At 40.2% G+C, this 9,111-nt stretch overlaps 1 long non-coding RNA gene across 1 annotated transcript in view; it reads left to right on the top strand.

The window, feature by feature from the left end:
* Positions 1–9,111, top strand: part of LOC107687046 (uncharacterized) — a 25,288-nt gene that overhangs the window by 2,414 nt on the left and 13,763 nt on the right. Inside the window, exon 2 of the long non-coding RNA XR_001634086.1 lies at positions 1,683–1,793. This is a non-coding gene — a long non-coding RNA (uncharacterized LOC107687046). The remainder of the gene's footprint in view (positions 1–1,682; positions 1,794–9,111) is intronic.

Below are 9,111 nucleotides of genomic sequence, written 5' to 3'. Positions count from 1 at the left end.
AAAAAAAATTAACTTAAATGATTTTAGCAAATGGCTGCAATATAACAAAGAGTGAAAAATTTAAGGGGGCCTGAATACTTTCCGTACCCACTGTATATATATATATACACACACACAGAGTGATGGACAAAAATATTGGCACCCCTGCATTTCTGTCAGATAATGCACTATTTCTCCCAGAAATTTGTTGCAATTACAAATGCTTTGGTATTCTCATGTTTATTTCTTTTGTTTCCATTGGAACAACACAAAAAAGCAGAGGAAAAAAAGCCAAATCTTTATGTAATTAAATACTAATGTAATTAAACTCACCTGTAGCAATTCACAGGTGCTGGCAATATAGAAATCACACTTGCAACCAGTTATGCCGAGTTCACACTGCACGATTTTAGCCTGATTTTTCACTCGCCTACAGGTTTTGCAAAATCGCCGACAAATGCCCGAAATCGGAGGCAAATCGGTGCTCGTTCACGCGAGTGACAATCACGCAGTGTGAATTATCAAAGATGCAATCTGAGGGAACCGCCGATGCGTCGCCGACGCCCGTGAAATATTTGGCATGCGACCCGACGACTTTGAAAATCGTGCAGTGTGAACTCGGCATTAAAATGGGGAAAAGTGGTCTCATCCTTTGTATTGTGTGTCTATGTGTACCACACTGAACATGGAGAAAAAAAGAAGAGTAAAGAATTGTCTGAGGACTTGAGAACCAAAATTGTGGAAAAGCACGGACAGTCTCAAGGCTACAAGTCCGTATCCAGACATATTAATATTCATGAGTCCACTGTGTGCAACATTGTCAAGAAGTTTAAAGCCCATGGCACTGTAGCTAATATCCCTGGATGTGGATGAAAGAGAAAAATGAATAAAAGATTGCAACAAAGGATTGAGAGGCAAAGGATTCAAAGAGTGGATAAAGAACCTAGGTCAACTTCCAAACAAATTCAAGCTGACCTGCAGGAACAGGGTACAACAAGTGACAGCTCGCAATATCCGTTGCCATCTGAATGAAAAGAGATGCTACAGTAGGAGACCCAGAAGGACCCCGCTGCTGACACAGAAACATAAAAAAGCCAGATTGGAGTTTGCCAAAACGTACCTGAGGAAGCCAAAATCCTTCTGGTTCACTGATATTTTGAGGTTGCTTTGCTGCCTCAGGCACTGGATGTCTTGACTGTGTGCATGGCATTATGAAATCTGATGACTACCAAAGAATTCTGGGGCAGTTAACAGGGATTTCCTCTCAGTTCACAATGCTGTACTGGTACAGCATTGTGTAGCCACTTGTACCGGTATGGCGTTTTTTTTTTTTTTTTTTTAATTCATAACGTGTGCATAATTCGGTGTATCGCCCAGCACTAATATAGATGAAATATTGATTCAAATATAGAGTATATTTTCCTGATAAAACATTGATTGATAAAGCCCTACCCAAGATCCTGAAGGCTTACTGAGTTCAGGTAAAGACTTATAAATGGAGAAGTAGAAAGTAGCTAAGTAGAAATAGTTTTTTTTTTTTTCAATGCCTTTAACAGTTTACGGTAGCTTCTAAATGAAATGTGACGTTCCTCACTATATGGAAGTACATTACAAAAAACACTCTTAATTGGGTCAGTCCCCTGTGCTCTGTCTGACTTCCTTAACCTGCTTCACATTAATGAATCATTTTCTCTGTTCCTCAGATCTCTGTAGATGCATGGTGGAATGTGTATCTGAGATTTTACCAGAAGACGCTGGACCATATGTTCAGAGAGTTAGATTTTGAATTGTGCGTCCAACTCCATTGACTAGAAGTAAGTAGTTTACATCTGGGTTTGTTTCATGTTTTGCTATAATATTTGTAAAATAACAGCATGTTTACAGTATTATCAGTAATATTAGATTTTTTTTTTCCTGAAAATCTCATCTGTATACTTCTACGATTAATATTTGTTCTAAATAAGATGTGAAGTGTAACACGTGAAAACACAAAGGTTGTACTTCAACCTTGAATTGCTCTAAAGGAAAATCACTTTTTTATGGAATGACCATACTGGTCAAGGCCCAGATGAATTGTTCTAACTGTGTTATTGCATTAATTTCTTTCTAATTAATTGCAATTCATTAATGCAATAAATTACCTGCAGCCATCATTTTTCATGGTCACATGAGTCAATACAATCAGGACACTTAAGATAGTATTGAATGAAATGCTTCCTAAATCCTCTTTAGACATTGTGTCCTTTTGCTGTAGAAAAGCATTTATGTGAGGCCTTGTACTGAATCACTGAGGAAGATGCATGCTGTGCTTCATGAAGTGAAACATTAACAGCCCTGATTGAGGTAATGGCTCTGTGCTTAGTCAGATGACCGGATCATCAGTAACCCAAGGCCAGAAAAGGGCCAGAAGGAAACTTTGTTCCCATTCAATGGTAAATGTTTATGTATAAGGTTAGGAGTGTGAGGGCTGTGGATTTGTATTACAGTAGGGTGAACACATTTTCGGTTTTACCTGTAGTACTATATGTCGAGGCTGATGCTGGCGAAGGAAATATACAGCTTTTTTTTTTAAGCAATATGCATCCAAAGTTGCCAATAGCAAATGTCTCTTTGCCTTCCTGTTGCTGCTAGAATCAGATTAAAGTGTAAAGCCAACGATTTTAGTCTTATCATCTTCACCACCAACACCCCACCCATCCCAGCCATGGCATTTAGCTGCATCTGGCAGACTAACACTCCCATCTCTCCACATAAAAGCCCTCATCTGTCTCAATCTATAATTTTGCCTTACAGTTTCGTTCAATCCTTGCACTTGACGTTGTCATCATCATGTGACACTATATGATCTTTCTTATAAGATCATTTGGCATGAAAACACAGAAAAGAAGTATAAACAAAAAGGGAAAAGCATCCGAGCTTGTCCAGATAATAAGTATCTTGTTTACTGAACAAGTTTGAAAAATATGCATTACATCATCTGTTTAAATATGGTTTGTTATGGCCAATATTGTAAAGTAGAGGTACAGATGGCGGGTCGATTAAGGTTAATGATAAATGATGGTTTTATATGTTGCTTAGTTTCTAATATTTCCATTTATTTGGCCAGTGTTTACTCTGTGTATTAAAGTATTTTACAGTCTTCATAGAAGAATTTTAGAGGTTTTGAGTTAACTTTCTGTTTTGATTATCGTTTTGACTTTGATGTGGCAGATGCTGTGTTTTCATTCAAAGAGCACAGTGAAGTACTTCTCACAATATCGGCTGGTCTCCTGTCACATATTAGGAAGGGTAATTATTTGATTTACTAAATTTCCATTCAGATCAAAGTATTTATTTTACTATAAATAGCCAATTGACCCTCCACTCATATTCTTCAGTGTCTAAGATATGAAGATTCCTATGGCTTGGGAGGCTCCATTCCACTTAACCATGTGAAATGAGATGTAATGGGTCTTTTGTGAAGCAAAGTGCAGAATGGCTGTTGCCTTTAAATATAAACCAAATTGATTTGCCCCCCACACATGGCCATGGAAAGAACATCCACAAACCTTTAACTGTCCGACATGGATGACTGCACAGCAGCAAAGAGGGCTTTTCATTCTCCAGCCTAATTAGCTTTGGGGGTCTTTGTCAGGAACCTCTTTGGCAAGAGCATTTAAATATTTAGCTGTACTAATTTCTTTTTATAACCATAGACTGTCTAAATGTTGCAGATTTGGCAAAATGCTCAGCATTTTTGTACAGCTGCAAGTGATTTGAAAAGTTAAATCTTTTCCCTATACGAATGTCAGTCAATTAGGAATGACTGCAGATGTTATTCTGTATTTTGCTGAACTTCATACCAATAAACACACTTGCAGAGAAACTGCACACTTGTCACAGTTTGATTGAGAGGCAGGCTTGTAATTTAATGGTTGAACAGTTTGAACAGTTTCTTTTGTTAACTTGGTGTTCATGTTCAGAGATGGCTTATTACAGCTAAAGCTATCCAGCTAGTGTAAGTAAAACGGCTTAGTTTATTATTGCTCTGAGCCATTGGGGAGGAAGAGTGTGGGAGACAAATTTACTGTGAGCAAATGAAATTATTGCTTACTGAAAATTCTGGTTTGGTCAGTTCAGCGTTTTTACAAATATCATGAGATGTTATTCAGTGTTCTTAGATTTTAATGGCATGGGTCATTAATCTCATATCATAGCTATTGTATTCCTAATATATTTTCTGTTGTTTTATGAGTGTTGTTAGCTTGCCCCACAATAATATCTATAGCTTTCCTGACTTGTAGGCAGCTTTCTTGATTATAATGGGAGAGATCTAATTTGTTCATGCTAATTGTGCTGCTCGCTTAGGGTGTACAGTAGATACAGGCAGATTTTACTTCATTTGTTTTGCATTTGAAATTTACTCAAATCGGTATAAATATTACATTACAAGATTTTTCGAGTTTAGGATATTATTTTAGTGTCATTGATATGCTATTATAGTTTTCGTTAACATTTTAGATTAGATGATATTTGATATCTTTTTCATTATAATTGTAAAGTTTTAGTAATTCTGTTGTGTGTTTTCGTAATTTTTATTAGTTTTTATGTCTATATAGTTTTTAGTTAGTTAAGTGTATTTTATATTTTTATATTTTAGTTTTATAATTTTTATTTTTAAATATTTTATTTGTTAATGTTTTGTTAACGTTTATTTCAGTTAATGAAATTTTTTTTTTTATGGTTTTAGTTTTAGTTAATGATAATAGCCTTTACCAATAGTTGACTCATTGTGAAATGTAGCAAACAATTCTATTATGGAAATACTTATGTACACGTTAGAGCTTTCTACATAAAAAAATAATAAACAAATTCTGAATTTGTGCTTGTTTGAACGAATGTGTAATATAGAACCTTTCCACAAAGCTGTTTGCACCGCACTCTTTTGTCACTTAATATTTTATTTTGGTTGCGTCAGTCTATTTAATTATATGATCCACAGTCATAAAAATAGTCTTCTTTTAGAGTTTTATTTTACATTAATCACCAGCAGGACAAAACACAAATGTTTCGGCTCAAGGCCTTCTTCAGTGCATTGAATAATTAATTCCCTCCACCCACTTTTTAAATCCTTAATTATATTGACGTCATCATTCATTAGCCAATGTTGAGTCTTTAAAAACACACATTTATACATTCAATTTAAATGCTCAACAATTTCCATTTGTACTGTATATAACACAAATTTTAACATCTACCAATACATTACATAAGACATGATTACACCCATGGCTATAACACGAATAACATGAGGATCCCATATTTGTAACAATTTTACAATTAAAGAGTTTAATAAATAGTTTAATAAATAGACAATCACCAACATCAACTACCCCAATTAAATATCAAAATACATAACAATGGAAGGTACAGTGACTAAAGTAAAGAAATACATCGTCTGAAATAATCATTGATCTTCAGATTTTGAAAACTCAAGATATACTCCACAAAATATTAAAATGGATTCGATCAAATGTAGAAATGTAGTACTTTTACCAAATTATTTTTCTAGTGTAGTAGTATGAAATATAATCTTATGACAACTGAATGAATTTTGTACAACAGTGTGTCTTCCTGTCACCCTTTGTTTTATTCATCTGGTGGAAAAATTGAAGTGTTTATTGTTTAGAGGCCATCTGTTCCTGCTGATGAATCACTTCATAGGTTTAAATATGAGCATTATGCCAGCTCTGTTTTACTTCACCAGGACTTACTGCTTGTTCACATTATTTCCACTGAGGTGACTGAGAGCAGCTCTTAGACTTACACACAGCAGGCAGAGCTTTCCTTCACATGCCAGCAACCAGAAAGCACAATTCACAGAAATTGCGATGCAATATTTTTGTATCTGAACTTACAGAAAAGCTAGCACTGGATGTTTTAATACACATTAGGTGATTAATAAAAACATGGCAGTGCCAGCTTAATTTTGAGCAGCGATTGTGGGAACTGTTTGTACTCCAATAATAAGGAATAATGAAAATGCTGTCAGCTTAAAACCGCTCATTTCAGTGTCTGCTATTTAAACTTTATACTGGAGGTGTTTCTTGTAGACACCATGCAGCTTTCAGAGGCAGTTCTGAACATCCAGCGGAAAGCGTCATGCGTAGCTCTTCAAATCAATATGACAGGCCTGACAGCTTAAAACATCAGACTTAGAGGGACTCTCAGATTCTCTCAAAAGGTGTTTGTTCTGCTTGCAGCTAATGACTCTTAACTGAAGGCACTGCATCATAATAATAGGGAAAAACTGCTTGCCCTGACAACTGATATGGAGCCTACAAAATATAGCACAGTGATGTACTGGCTAATACATAGATTAGATATTCAACACAACGTCACCTCCATCTCATCGCTTTCCATGAGCATTAGATGCCTCATTTTAAGGAACCTTTGCACTCCAAATTTATGCTTGGGGTGAAATGTTTAATCTGTCAGATCCCAATTCATGTAAAATGCATGACTGTAAATCCCACATAGATCTGCGCTGACCTTTCTTATCTGCCGAGTATGAGAGTGTGTTGTCATGACGAAAGTTTGACTGATGTATAGACATGAGATCAGTATGTTCATCTCTGCTGTTGAGACTGAAATGTCTGTGTCGTGAAGTGTTCTCCACATTCAAACCCTGCTATTTTTGCAAACCTCTTCTACCTCGCGGCTCACCTAGATGCAATGTTTTTAAAGCAGCAGGAAGCAGTTAATGACTAGATTACTGGCAGAATGTTTGTTTAGGGTCAAGAGGGCTCTGTCACAAGAATGGCACCAAGTAGCAGGCCAAAAAGTGTGTTTTGTCATCGCTGTGTTCGTGCATATAAAATCTATTTTAATAAATTGCGTTATTGAGAAATGAGTTATTGTAAGCCAGTTGAGGTTAATTATAGCCACATGTACAGTGTAAATACACCATAAGTAAAACACCTCTGGTGCTCCACACCATATGTACTGTATGTTAAATTATGTAATCTTCCTGATTTTTAATACTTTATATGTACTTGATGCTGTTATGTCTATGAACACATTTGTTTACTCTTCCTTTAAGTTTGTTTTAAATCTCATGAGGGCCCTGTCCCAAAAAATCACCTTTTTGGTGTCATACAGAAGAAAGTAAAGGATGGAATACACTACATAACTTTTGCCTGATTTGCAGTCTGGACAAGTCTGGAGAGTCAGTCTGCAGGTTTTGGGCAGTTGGAGATGACAGGTTTAACAGAAAAGTGTGTAGTGTATGATGGGTACACATCGTTTCAGACTACAAATCTGTTCAGACAGAGGATATCAAATAGTTTTATATTTTGAGCTGATTTTAGAACACACATTGTTTTCATTTGTCATGTATCTTCTTGCAACAAATTGCATGTTTCTGTGTAAGTTTGTTGTGTTTGGAAAAAATGCACGTAAAAGAGCATTTCCCTAAAAGAGCCAATTTCTCTAAAAGAGTACAATAAGCGGGTGCGTCTTTGTAAAGACGACGGATCGTCTTTTTAAAGATGCCGTTTCACCCGTGCGTTTCTGGATGCGGTCGTTACCTGGTGCCGGGTGATGGTCACGATCGCTGCCTCACATGTCTGGGCATTAAACACGCTGAGGTGGCATTCGCGGATGAGTCATGTTCCCATTGGGGTAAGATGACCATCTCAGAGCTGCGGGCCAGGCTCCGTTTCCTCCAGGGGGGCGGAGCTCCGTTGCCTCTGCCGCGATCTAGTGTTCGTCCTGGCGGCAGCCAGGCGTGGACTACTTCGGGCAGTAGCACGGGCGGTCTGAGGGTTACAGTGGTGGCAAACCCTTCAGGGAACCAACCCTCGGGGGACCATCGCTCCTCTAGCGCTTCGCAACCAGTTGAGCTGCCAAAGGAACGCGCTGGGCCCTCTTCAAAGAGCGTACCAGGGGTATCCTTCGGTGCGCCTCCCGACGACCGGATGTCGATCACTGCATCGGAGGGAGAGCTCTCTGGAGAGGAAGCTATGGCTGCGCTGCCACCCTCCGGGATGGTGGCAAGGCCTGAATCGGATCCAGAGATGTCGGCTATGCTTTCCCGGGCCACCGAGAGGGTAGGGCTCGAGTGGAAACCTCCACCGCGTCCCGGGCCCTGGAGGTTGGACGATTGGTTTCTCGGGGTGGCTCTCGCTGGTTCTCAGCGCCCCGCTTCAGTGCCTTTCTTCCCGGAGGTGCATGAGGAGCTCACCAGGTCATGGACAGCACCTTTTACTGCCAGAAACTCCCTCACCACCCTCGCTGGGGGTGCAGCTAGGGGGTATATGGCGATACCCCCGGTGGAATGGTCGGTACCGATGAAGTTGTGTTCTAAGACCGCCTCCTCCTGGCGTGGAACACCGTCGCTCCCCTCCCGGGCCTGTAGGCATTCGTCTGGTCTGACCGGCGGTGCTTAATTGGCTTGTGGAGAAGCTGCCTCCGCCTTACACGCTATGGCGTTACTGCAGGTTCATCAGGCCAATCAGCATTGCCCAGCAGTTCTCAGCTGCAAAGAAGCAGACTGAGGCGATTTGTCACATCCTGCCCCGGCAGACAGCTGCTGCCTCCACCCGTCCACCGGCCGCAGCAGCCTCCAGCCAAGCAGAGCTGTGGAGCCGGGCGTAGGCAGGCTGCCCCGCCCGTTCAGGCCCCTGTCAAACCTGGCAGTAAACGGAAGAGCAAGCGACCCTGAGACGGGTTACCCAGAGATGGAGGGATCTGAAGGTCCTGCCCTTCGGGCTGTCCCTGTCTCCCCGTGTCTTCACGAAAGTCGCGGAGGCGGCTCTTGTTCCCCTCAGAGAGCAGGGTGTTCGCGTCCTCAACTATCTAGATGATTGGCTTATACTAGCACAGTCTCAGGATCAGTTGTGTGAGCACAGGGACCTGGCGCTCCGGCACCTCAGCCTGTTGGGCCTTCGGGTCAACTGGGAAAAGAGCAAACTCTCCCCGATGCAGAGGATCTCTTTTCTCGGTATAGAGTTGGATTCGGTCGAACAGATAGCACGCCTCACAGAAGAACGTGCGCGGTCGGTCCTGAACTGCTTGTATTCGTTCAAGGGCAGGACAGCGGTCCCACTGAAACTATTTCAGAGGCTCCTGGGGCATATGGCAGCTGCAGAG

The sequence above is a fragment of the Sinocyclocheilus anshuiensis genome, unplaced genomic scaffold (assembly GCF_001515605.1).
Source record: "Sinocyclocheilus anshuiensis isolate Anshui unplaced genomic scaffold, SAMN03320099.WGS_v1.1 scaffold2054, whole genome shotgun sequence".
Lineage (NCBI taxonomy): Eukaryota > Metazoa > Chordata > Actinopteri > Cypriniformes > Cyprinidae > Sinocyclocheilus > Sinocyclocheilus anshuiensis.
Note: the sequence above shows the minus strand (reverse complement) of the source record. Positions and strands in the feature narration are given on the sequence as shown.